Source organism: Pelodiscus sinensis, chromosome 25, assembly GCF_052426305.1.
Source record: "Pelodiscus sinensis isolate ZL-2025 chromosome 25, ASM5242630v1, whole genome shotgun sequence".
NCBI classification, from domain to species: Eukaryota; Metazoa; Chordata; order Testudines; family Trionychidae; genus Pelodiscus; species Pelodiscus sinensis.
In genome coordinates this window covers 10,169,317-10,182,305 of record NC_143076.1, presented here as the reverse complement: position 1 = coordinate 10,182,305, position 12,989 = coordinate 10,169,317, and the positions used below count along the sequence as shown (strand labels likewise).

The 12,989-nt window shown below is 49.1% G+C and overlaps 1 long non-coding RNA gene across 1 annotated transcript; it reads left to right on the top strand.

Moving 5' to 3' along the window:
* The first annotated feature begins 451 nt into the window (after positions 1-451).
* LOC142820531 (uncharacterized) lies at positions 452-5,969 on the top strand. Its single transcript, XR_012897755.2, has 3 exons — positions 452-869; positions 1,807-1,955; positions 5,811-5,969. It is a non-coding gene; the product is annotated as an uncharacterized LOC142820531 (long non-coding RNA).
* The last annotated feature ends 7,020 nt before the right edge of the window (positions 5,970-12,989 follow it).

The window sequence follows — 12,989 nt, the reverse complement described above, 5'->3', positions numbered from 1 at the left end:
ACCTGCACACTGGCAGGGAAGATCAAAGATACTGTGAGAGGTGTCACATCAGAACGTCCCACAAGGAGAAACAATGCATCCAGTGACATATATCAACAAGTCATCGGCGCCACAGAATCTAGAAGGTGTCACAGGAACATGAGAATGGCCATACTGACAGGAACATGAGAATGGCCATACTGACTATCCCAATACAGTGGCTATTACCGGGTGCTTCAGAGGGAAGGAACAGAACAGATAATCATTAAGGGTATGTCTACACAGCAGCGTTTTTACATCCATGCTGCTATTGCATTCTTTTGACAGAAAGTAGAAAGAAGAAAGGAGGGCTATTTCCAACAGCAGTAAAGCTCTTTCTATGAAGAAGCCTTTTTCTGAAAAATCTTTTTTGGAAAAAGGCACGTGTGGATGTGAATGAGGGTCTTTTTATAAAAGAAGAGACCTCCAGGAAATAACACAGGTGCTCTGGTGGCCACTCCATCCAGAGTAATCAGAACTCTATAGTTCCTGTCTCCTGGCAGCTCTTAAAGCTGCAGGCACCTGAGACAAGCCTTGTGGCAGGAAGCCAGGCCTGGAGCTGCACCTCACTGCGCGACTGACACCTGCATTGTGAGGTATGGCCCAGCCACAAGCCCCCGAGGCCTCCTGGCCCTCACAGGCAGCACCACCAGGGCTTCCAGGACCCAGCCAGGGGCTGCAAACTCCATGCGTCATTGGAGAGCCTGTCCCTCCTCGAGCTGTGTGGGGAGGAGGAGACCCTGCAGGATCTCTGCTCCCGGCACCGAGATGCAGACATATATGGCCAGATGGCCGAGGCTCTGGCCAAGAGGGGATACCCTCCCCGGACATTGGAACAGGTCTGGAGTAAGGTGAAGGAGCTCTGTCAGGGCCAGGGAGCGCAGCTCTCACTCCGGGGCAGGACCACACTACTGCCCCTACTACCAGGAGCTCCATCAAATCCTGGGGGGTGGTGAAGCCCTTTCCCCACTCGTTGTGGTGGACTCAGGGCTAGACACAACCATCATCACCTGCCCGGAGCTCCCTGCTGAGGAGGAGGAGGAACAGGACATGGCCAGCATGGTCGTCCTGACCCTGGACCTGGTACCCCAGGCCCTGAGGGTGGGGGGGGGGGGGGATCCTCAGGGAAGTGCTCTCAGTTTTCCAGACACACGGGGTGGGGGAGGTGGGTGCAGAGGGGATGGGATGTGATCGTCGCTCGGCCTGGACATCGTGCTGCAGTCCCTGCATGTGGAACCACGTGCAGCACCAGTATGCGCCACCCGGCCTCAAGAGGCAGCCCCAGAGCACCCAAGGGCTTCTGCTCACAGGCTCAGGGGAGGCCCCACACACATCTGACCCCTAGGGGGACTCCCTCCTCCCACCAGCCACTGCGGGAAGCAGGCTGGGCACAAGGGCGCACGCACAACCTCACATAGACCGAGGGGTGGCGCACATGGCACATGGGCAGGCCTGCACGCACGAGGCACCACCTGCTCCCGCGGACAGCACAGCCAGGCACAGGTGTGTGGATAGCCCCATGGAAGGCCAGGCTGCTCCAGGCCCCTCACCCGCCCATGGGATCCCAGTGTGGCTGGACACTTCCCTTGCCCGCTTGTCCATGGGATGGGATGGGAGGGGGAATAGGAAGCGTGGTCCCCTGGGCACCTCAGGGCTTGCTCCTGGGACCACCCTGTCCTCTGGCCCGGGGGCGGGGGAATGTTGGTCGCAGTTCACAGAGGAGGGCATGGCCTCAGGGACCGTGTCTGCATGGATGACTGACCGGCTCGCCCTCTTTATTCTCCACAGCCACACCAGCTATCACTGAGGGGCGATCCATGCCAGCCGAGGAAGCTGCCCGACCCTGGTGGAGCCATAAGCACACGAGGGTCCAGGAGGACCACCTGAGACAGCACTTGGGCATCCTCCGTGACATGCAGGAAACCCTGGAACAGAAGGTCCAGGAGGACGCTAAGTGGCAGAACCACAAAAGTTTTCCGTTAAAAGCATTTTCGGAAAAGCACATCTAGATTGGCAGGATGCTTTTCCGCAAAAGCACTTTTTGCGGGAAAGCGTCCATGGCCAATCTAGATGCGGTTTTCCGCAAAAAAGTCCCGATCGTCATTTTTGCGATCGGGGCTTTTTTGTAGAAAACAGTACTGTGCTGTGTACACTGGCCCTCTTGCGCAAATGATTTGCGCAAGAGGGCTTTTGCCCGAACGGGAGCAGCACAGTATTTCTGCAAGAACACTGACGATCTTACATGAGAGCGTCAGTGTTCTTGCGGAAATTCAAATGGCCAGTGTAGACAGCTGGCAAGTTTTTCCGCAAAATCAGATGATTTTGCAGAAAAACTTGCCAGTCTAGACACAGCCACTCAGTTTTACAAAATGATGGGGCTAAATTAGTTATTATCATTCCAGAAAAAGATCTTGGAGTCAGTCATAGTGTATGGTTCTCTGACAATATCTGCTCAATGTGCAGCAGCAATTGAGGAAGCCAATGGAACGTTAGAAGCCATTAGGAAAAGGGTAGATAAGAAGACAGAAAATATCATAATGTCCCAGGTACTTTCACACTTGAATGTGGCATGCAGTTCAGGTTGCCTTATCTCAAAACAGATATAGTAGAATTGGAAAAAGTATAGGAAAGGGCAACAAAAATACTAGGGATATGGAACAGCTTCCATATGTTGAGAGATTAAAAAGACTGTGACTGTTCAGCTTGGAAAAAAAGACTATACTAGGGGGAGGATATGACTGAGGGTTATAAAATCATGAATGATGAGAAGACAGTGAATAAGGAAGTGTTATTTTACCCCTTCACGTAACACACGAAGATTGGGTCACTGAATGCAATTAATAGGCAGCAGGTTTTAAACAAACATAAGGAAGTTCTTCCGCATGAAATGCAATCAACCAGTGAAACTCATTGCCAAAGGGATAATGTGAAGGCCACAAGTTTAAGTCTGTTTGAAAAATAATTAGATAAATTCATGGAAGGTATTAGCCAAGATAGTTAGGGAGGCAACCACGTGCTCCAGGTACTCCCAAAACTCTGACTGATAGAAGCTGGGACAGGTAGCCAGGGGAAGGCTCACTCAATAATTGACCTATTCTGTTCATTCCCTCGGATGCATCTGGCATCCTGTCAGAAAACAGGCTATTGGGCTACATGGACCATTGGCCTGACCCATTGAACAGTCTGTTGGAACAGATTAAGAAACAAGTCAGCAGAAACTGAAAGCATACATCTGCCATGAACTAGAACATGGGTAGTTGTGCCTAGTGGTTGGAACATGAGCCAGGCCTAGTAGTCAGAACAGGCGTCAGGAGCCAGATCCAGGAGTCAGTAGCCAGATCCAGGAACGGAAGCCAGGGGTGAGAGCTGGACTGGACTGGAGTGAAGCTGGGATAAAGGCAGGCACAGGAGTGTGTCGAGCAGTAAGAACTGCAGTTAGGCTTAGGAGCCGTCTTGCCACTTTCTCGCTCTATCAGCAGGAGTGCCAATCTGTCAGGCTTGCGATGTGCTCAGAGCTGTGTGCTCAGAGGCTGCCTAGAGACTGGGTAGGCACAGCTAGAAGTCCTCATTCCTGACAACACCCCAGAGTTGGCAAAGCACTTAAGAATGAAGTGTTGGAGCTACTGACAAAAATATGTAGTCTGTCATTAATGCCCACTATCAGACTAGGACTGCACAGGTTGCACCCATCTTTAGACAGGGCATTGCTCTGATCCAGCATGGTAATTAACATTATTTACATGAGCATGCTAGTTTGCTCCTTGGCCGAGATGCGGGACAGATTGTGCTAGGCACAGAGCACACTAAGGCTGTGTCTACATTGGCATCCCTTTCCGGAAAAGGGATGCTAATGAGACACTTTGGAATAGCTAAATCCGCGGGGGATTTAAATATCCCCCGCGGTATTTGCATTAACATGGCTGCTGCTTTTTTCCAGCTTGGGGATAAGCCGGAGAAAAGCGGCAGTCTAGACGTGATTCTCCGGAAAATAAACCCTTTTCCGGAGGATCTTTTATTCCTACTTTCAAAGGGTTTATTTTCCGGAGAATCACGTCTAGACTGCCGCTTTTCTCCGGCTTATCCCCAAGCCGGAAAAAAGCAGCAGCCATGTTAATGCAAATACCGCGGGGGATATTTAAATCCCCCGCGGATTTTGCTACTCCAAAGTGCCTCATTAGCATCCCTTTTCCGGAAAGGGATGCCAATGTAGACACAGCCATATAGAAAGAGAACCTGAGTTCTCTAACAACCTAAGTAGACAAAATGCTATTATTGTCCCTAGTTTGAAAATGGAGAATTAAGAGTATAAGAAAGACCATACTGGGTCAGACCAAAGGTCCATCTAGCCCAGTATCCTGTCCGCCAACCGTGGCCAATACCAGATGCCCCAGAGGGGGGAACACAACAGGTAATCATCGAGTGATCCCTCTCCTGTCATCCATTTCCTGACAAACAGACTAAGGACACCATTCCTATTCATCCTGGTTAATAATCATTGATGGACCTATCCTCCATGAATTTATCTACTTCTTTGTTTGAACCCCATTATAGTCTTGGCCTTCACAACATCCTCTGGCAAGGAGTTCCACAGGTTGACTGCATGTTGTGTGAAGAAATACTTCCTTTTGTTTGTTTTAACTTTGCTGCCTAGTGACCTGATTTGGTGCCCCCTAGTTCTTGTATTATGGGAACAAGTAAATAATACTTTCTCCACACCAGTCATGATGTTTTAGACCTCAGTCATATCCCCCCTTAGTCATATCTTTTTCTAGATGAACAGTCCCAGTCTTATGACTCTCTCCTCACAAGGCACAGCGATATTAGATCAAATGCCCAAGGACACAGAGTGAGTCTATGGGGTATGTTGGAACCTCACCTTCAACGTAGCCACTAATTCAGCTCTCCCGAATCTCAGTTCAATGCCTTAACCCAGCGATGGGCAACCTAGTTATTGGGCCACATGAGTGGCCCTCCAACATCTCTCTGTGCTGCAAGATTAACTCAGATGGTCTCCTGGGATAGGGTAGTTTTGCTAACTGCACTTGTGTATCTGGAATGTACAAGGGGTGCCAATTAAACTGTAGCAGCTCTTTCATTGTATACAGAGGGAGCACATAATCAATATTGTGTGCAATCAGCATGCACCTCAGTTCACATGCTCCTGCTTTAGGTACGTGTCACGTTAGTAATACTGGTAGGGAAAAAAAAACCCTATGCAGACGGCAATCAGCAGAATTTGGCAACCCTGCTCATGGGCACAGATAAACAAAATGTCCTGCAAGCCACACATAGAACCCCAATGGGCCCCATGCAGAACTGGGGTCACAGGTTTCTCACCATGGCCTTAGCCCTGTAGTTAAGCCAGTCAGAGTTGCAAGCTTGACTTCTGCTTGTGCTTTTGAAATTCTCCCCCTTCCTCTGTAATAATCCAGACGTAGTTCTTAGCAGACTGCCCCACTCTGCCCTGCTCCATCTTGACCATGTGCCTCCATGGGAACCTGCAAGTGTTGCCAGGAAAGGTGATTCTTTACAATCGCCTTTTGAAATCACAAACCTACACTGTGTCAGATTCACTGGATAGGTGGAAACCTCCTGAGGGAGGGGAGGTTAATCTTTTTTTTTTTTTTTTTTTTTTTATCAAAGAGCTGTTTTGTCAGTCAGTCTTCAGTGGCCTATCCACCGTGGAGATTGTTTTGACAGCACGACTTGGACTCGGAGAATAGCAACCTCGATATATTTTCTCTGAACTCCCTTTTGATTTATTTATTTATTTTCTCGTTCTCGTTTTTCAGAGCTGCTCCACCATTCCTCTGGCCGTGGGGCAGATAGGAACACTTAAGCATTGTGTGGTTTCCAAGATGACTGTCAGGGCCCCATTGGGATTAAAGTTATTTGGCTGAAAGGGAAAATGACTTTGAAAAAAGCAAATAAATATGTTCTCCCCCCACCTGCTCTAACTATGTTTTGTTTCTTAAGAGGTTGACGAAGCCTCTTGCTTGCTTACGGCTCGTCTTGCCCGGAGCAGTTTAAACATTGGCCTCATTTTGTGGTTATTCTTTCAGCCTCGATTGCAGGCGGTGGGTGAGGAAAAGGTGAACATTCCACTGGGCTTTCATAAGGCTTGGGGAGGGGCAGGGGAGAGGATACGTGCATCCTGTATTTGAATGAAGCTTGTCTTCTGTGATCATTATCCACCTTGATTTATGACTCTACAGTGATGCTATCATTAGGGCAGGTCGGTCCATTGACCTTTTGGATAAAGTATGAGTTGGGCAGTGGGTAAGAATTACTGTACGTGCAGCCTGTCCGTTCGCTAAGATGGCATTGCCAACGCTAAGCATTCAGAATCATGTGCTTGGCTTAAAAATAAGGAGATTTTAAAAATAAATGTGGGTTCTTGTCATTTACCCCTTGGTGCTTGAGTCTTTAGGGGGTCACATTCTCACTTTTGTCTGCCATCATGTGGGCTCAAAACTTTTTTTTTTTAGTGAAAACAGAGATACTCATATCTTTGTTTCCTGGTGCTCCTCCATCTGTCTGTCTCTTGTTTTATATTTCAATTGTAAGCTATTTGGAGTAGGAATCCATCTTTTTGTCCTGTGTTTGGACAATGTGTAGCACAATGGGGTCCATGACCGGGGTTCCTAGGCATTAGAGATATAAACAACAATAATCAAATTACTCCAGGAGATGGAACTTTAAGGAAAACATGAAATATCTCAAGGCTTGTGACAAAATCACGAGAGTTGAAAACACTGCTACGAGAAATGTGGTGGGGGTGATTATGAGTCTCCTTGATTGTATATTCCAGAGCCTCATGCTGCGTTTTCATCTCTGTCCTGTTCTATCTGTATCCCTTTCCTCTCCTCTCTTTTTTTTCCTGGTCACTACCTTTCTTCCTCACTCATCTGCTCTTGTTTCCTTCACTTCCAGTTCTCCTTTGCTTCTTGTATAGATGGAGCCACAGCATGAAACAGAGAAAGACTAGTCAGTTTTACACTGCTCCATGAGTACAACAGAAATGTCAAACCCATTGCAACCTGTAAGTTTCATTTTGCTGCTCCCGCAGAAGAGGTGAGGAGCCAGAGACCCTTTAGGTATTAGGACAGAAGGCCTCATATGGCATCCTCTAGCATGTTTGTTGATGGTTGCCAAACCCTGCCTCAAACCCAGCCATTCACTTTGATATACAGATTGAACCGCTTTAAACTGGGACTCTATGGTCTGGCAACATCTGTTGTCCAACAGAATCACAGATGTTCTTGGATTACTGTGACGGGGTGGCGCCCAGCGCCACCACGCCCCACACTCAGGCCGACCCCGAGGCCCACACGGGGGGACCGGACACAAGGCTGGACAGAGCCACTCGTGACGCGTCCGAACCTTCTGGCTGGGGGCGGGGTGGGCAAGCCCCGGCGCCGGCGGATGACGTCACTGGCGTCCCCTCGCAAGGGGCGGGAGCACCGCACTGCAGGGATGCTACGGCGGGGTGGGGCCAGTGTCCGGCAGCGGCGGGGGATTCAAAAGGGAACCAGAAAGGCCCTCAGGAGGAGAGACAACCATGACCGGGGTCTGCGAAGGGGGTAGAGCCGGGTAAGACCTACCCCGCCACGGGCAACGGGGCGATAGGCGGGCTTCCTGGGGGGGAAGAAGCAGCCCAGGGCGGGGCCACGGAACCCAAGAGCAGAGGGTTTGGGGTTAACTACCCCCTCCGCTGAGTGAGGTCAAACGACCTTGCCTTAGGGCCCTGGGCTGGGGTCCGGAGTGAGGGTGGGCCCAGACCCCCTTCCCCTCTCCCTTGTACGGGGGACCCAGCAGACCACCCCGCTGCCAATGGCAAGGATAAACGCCTATACTAGATATAAATCGTGGAAGGAAACTGGAGCCCTGTTGAGGGCGGGGCACAAACCCCCGCAGAGGGTGGGGGCGAAAGTAGGGACTCGTGACAATTACATAATGCAGCAAGTAATTAAGGAAATCATCTGTAAACAATTGGAAGGTGGCAAGGTGATAGGGAACAGCCAGCATGGATTTGTAAAGAACAAATCATGTCAAACCAATCTGATAGCTTTCTTTGATAGGATAACGAGTCTTGTGGATAAGGGAGAAGCGGCGGATGTGGTATACCTAGACTTTAGTAAGGTGTTTGATACGGTCTCGCATGATATTCTTATCAATAAACTAGGCAAATACAACTTAGATGGGGCTACTATAAGGTGGGTGCATAACTGGCTGGATAACTGTACTCAGAGAGTAGTTATTAATGGTTCACAATTGTGTTGGAAAGGTATAACAAGTGGGGTTCCGCAAGGGTCTGTTTTGGGACCAGCTCTGTTCAATATCTTCATCAATGATTTAGGTATTGGCATAGAAAGTACGCTTATTAAGTTTGCAGATGATACCAAGCTGGGAGGGGTTGCGACTTCTCTGTAGGATAGGGTCATAATTCAAAATGATCTGGACAAATTGGAGAAATGGTCTGAGGTAAACAGGATGAAGTTTAATAAAGACAAATGCAACGCGTTCCACTTAGGAAGGAACAATCAGTTTCACACATAGGCTGTGTCTACACTGCACCCCTTTTCCGGAAAAGGGATGCAGATTAGACACTTCGGAATTGCAAATCCACGGGGGATTTAAATATCCCCCGCGGCATTTGCATTTACATGGCTGCCGCTTTTTTCCGGCTCAGGATTTTTGCCAGAGAAAAGCGCCAGTCTAGACGCGATTTTCTGGAAAATAAGCCCTTTTCCGGAGGATCCCTTATTCCTGCTTTCAAGTAGGAATAAGGGATCCTCCGGAAAAGGGCTTATTTTCCGGAAAATCACGTCTAGACTGGCGCTTTTCTCCGGCAAAAACCCCGAGCCGGAAAAAAGCGGCAGCCATGTAAGGGCTGGACCAGGCACATCCAACCTTTATAATTGCTTCCAGCTTTGGTCATGAGCAAGGTTGGAACTTTCAGCACTGTAGTACAGACTTCTCTCAGCTGAACTAACAGAATCATTCCATGACAAGTAGCAATAGCTGACTATTATCCTCTAGTACCATGGTCACCAACCCATCAATCACAATCGACCGGTTGATTGCGGGGGCATGACCAATCAATTGCAAGGTGTTCCAGCCTATCAGCCTCCCTCCCTCCTGTCTACTGCCAAGAAGGAGCCCATGCTGGTACTGCCTTCTGGGAAAACTGAGGTAGCACCAGCTTCCTGCGGTGTTGAGGGGGAGGAGGGGGGAAGTCCCACAGCTGTTCCACGAGGAGTAACGGTAGTTCGGAATAGGAAGCCTAATCCGAACTACCTAGTTCGTGCTGCGTGTAGCCACGGGCACGGAGTCCGAACTAGCGGACATTTAAAAATGGTGGCGCCCAGCAACATGCAAATGAAGCCCGGGAAATTCAAATCCCGGGCTTCATTTGCAACTCCGGTGGCCTACATTAACCACCCTAGTTCGAACTAGGGTGGTAGTGTAGACATACCCTCAAAGTGTAGAGGGGCCCACAAATGGATCCCTCGTTTTTGGCCCCACCTCAGAGTGTAGAGGGGCTCACAAATTCCGCTAACCCTGGAACCTAGAAGAGTTAATCTGGCCTGAGGTCGTGAACCTCAGTGCTACCTACTCTTCCCCCTCCCCGCCCCCAGATGGGGCTGGAGCACTAGGGGAGTGAGATGTCTCAGTTGGGGCCACATCAGTGAGGCTTGGGGGTTTTGGAGGATTGCTTTTTTGCATTTCACTTGTGTGGTCCCCGACTGATTTTTCTGTGGGTCAGTCGCCCTTGACCTAAAACAGGTTCCCCGCCCCTCTCATAAATAAAGACAACGCTGAAACATTTTGTGTTAGACATAATATTTTATATAAAAATGAAGCCTGGCCAACAAGTCCCCAGTTGGGGCCAAGCCCCCATCTGGCTGCAGCATCATAACATTCCTGCACCTCCCACAAACCACAACCCTGAGCCCATCATACACCTGAATCTCCTGCCCTGAGCCCCTCACACATCCCCAATCCCCTGCAACCCCACATCCCCAGGCTTCTGCCACACCACTCCTGTACCATCCACACACTGCAAATCCGTGTCCTGAGCCCAACATACACCCAACCCTCCCTGCTCTGAGCCCCTCATATACTCCCAACTCAAACTCCTGCACCCCCACATGCACAAGCCTGCAGGTTGCTCAGCACCTCAACCCTCCACCTGACCCCAACACCCTCCAGCCTGGAGCCCTCTCCCTGAGCCAGCATCCCCTTCTCTACCTCCTCTCACCCCTTACCACACCGAAATCCCTCATTCCCACCCCAGAGCCCTCACCTCCTGTCTCTACCCAGTGAGAGTGAGTAAGGGCTGGGGACAGCAAGGCTATGTCTAGACTGCAAGCCTCTTTTGAAAGAGGCTCTTTCAAAAGATACTTTTGAAAGAGCCTCTTTCGAAAGAGAGCGTCTAGACTGCACGCGGAATTTCGAAAAAGCAAGCCGCTTTTTCGAAAGAAAGCACCCAGTGAGTCTGGATGCTCTCTTTCTAAAAAGCCTGTTTGCTTTCAAGAACGCCTTCTTTCGAAAGAGCACTTTCGAAAGAAGGCGTTCTTCCTCGTGGAATTAGGTTTACCACCGTCGAAAGAAAAGCCGCATTCTTTCGATTTAATTTCGAAAGAACGCGGCTGCAGTCTAGACGCAGGTGAAGTTTTTTCGGAAAAAGGCTACTTTTCCCGAAAAAAACCCTGAGTCTGGACACAGCCCAAGTGATGGAGAGGAGGGGAATGGAGAGGCCGGGGCGTCAAGGAAGAGTTGGGGTCTTGGGGAAGGTATGGGGTACATCTTGGCTTGCTCTGACATTTAAAAAGTAATCTTTGGTGTAAAAAGTTGGAGATCACTGGTCTAGTAGATTAGCCACCAGAGTGGGACACAATCCACACTTTGCTAGCATGCTACACCTAATCTAGACTTTTTGACTTATTCACTCTGCTACAAGGCATTTCCCACTGTTAAACTGCTCTTCTCAGGAGTGATGTGATTTGCACCTCATGGCTTAATTGTACAACTGCACGGCTCCATAAATCACCCTCCACACTGTGCTGTGGAGTTTTGTGCACTGCCATCTTGCACAAAATAAAGAAAAGCCGGGACAAACCCAACCCTGGTACAACACCAGTGAGCAATTGATTATTATTTACTTATTCCTGCTTCCCAATGCCACTTCTCTCCAGGCAAATGGTTCTGAAAGGCCGAGGCTAAAAGCTGGCCCAGTAACATCTTTAATCTTAATTATCTTCTTTCTCATCCACTCGAAAGGGATCCTTATCACTGTTCATGCAGTGCTCTGCATTTAATTATGTTTGAAGATAAGCCTTCATGTACCAAGTGCATTATTAAGCAACTTCTGAGGGTATGTCTACACTGCCACCCTAGTTCGAACTAGGGTGGCTAATGTAGGCATTCTAACGTGCAAAAGAAGCCCGGGATTTAAATATCCCGGGCTTTATTTACATGTTCCCGGGCGCTGCCATTTTTAAATGCCCCATAGTTTGAACTACCTGCCCGCGGCTACATGTGGCACAGACTAGGTAGTTTGAATTAAAGCTCCCAATTCGAACTACCGTTAAACCTCCTTGCGTGTAATTGCGGGCAGGTAGTTCAAACTACAGGGCATTTAAAAAAGGAGAAGCCTGGGAACATGGAAATGAAGCCCGGGATATTTAAATCCCAGGCTTTATTTGCAAGTTCAAATGCCTACATTAGCCACCCTAGTTCGAACTAGGGTGGCAGTGTAGACATACCCTGAGATACATAGTTACTGGATCTCTCATTATGATTATATGGTGACAACCAAGTTCTATCTCTTTCACCTTTTCCTGGGTAATCCAGGCGAAATGCAGAGAAATAGGGTAGATGAGGCACAGGGCCAAAGTGGGGTGCTACCTTCCAAGGTAAAGTTAAATAGAAAACTTAGGGTTTATGGTGAGGGTTTACAGTGATTATGATTGCAGCAAGCTGGGTGCAGTCAGTCCCAGGGGATTGATGTGTGTGTTTATTGATGGACAGCATGAATGGATGCGATGGATTTGATTAGATGGAGGATTGTTTCACCCGCTAGTGAGTGTGTGTGTCACATGTTCCTCTCTGTACCAAATTTTCTGTGAGAGCCCCTTTTATGGAACTTGAGCAGCTTAGCTCTGGAGGTGTCTGGTTTAATTCCTGATGTGTTGACCAAGGCAGTGACTGTCACCATTTAGAAAGATATTTAGGCATCGGGGTTTTTGCCAAGAGCATCTACTTGGATTAGATGCCTGTGTGATTTTGAAAATTGCATTGGGTTCTGACCTGCCCCTGAGGCACCTAAATACCTTTAAATTCTGCCTCTTGATGCCCGGAACTAAGAAACAGACGGGGAAAGAGAGTAGAAGGAACTACTGCTAAATGCAACTCTAAGATTCATATGTGTTCATTTTTTTAATTGTATCCTTTGGTATATATGGTTGTGACTATTTTCTTCCACTATTTGATCTGAGAAAGTGGGTCTGGCCCACGAAAGCTCATCACCTAATAAACCATCTTGTTAGTCTTTAAAGTGCTACATTGTCTAAGATTCTTCTCTTCACTCAGTCCTTACTAGTGCAACAGAGGCCTGGGCCCAGCATTTCTGAAACAGCAAATCTTTTATAGCTGGCTAAACTGAGAATCTAACATGATCGGGGGCGGGAGGGGGGAAGGACTAGCTGGTAGAGGAGTGGGGCTGGCTGAGAGGAGAGGGGGCAGGTCAGAGGCAGCATAGCTGGCCAGGTGAGAACGGAGGAGGGGCGGCCGGCAGGAAGGTTGGGGGTGGGGGTTGGAGGCCCTAGGGCTGGCTGGCGGGAAGCAAAACTGGTTGGGGGTGGGAGTTGGGGGCAGCGAGACTGTCTGAGGAAAATCAGGAGGAGGGACTGGCTGGCAGGGGGTGGGGAGAGGGAATCGGCCGGCGGGAAGCCGGACTCACCCGG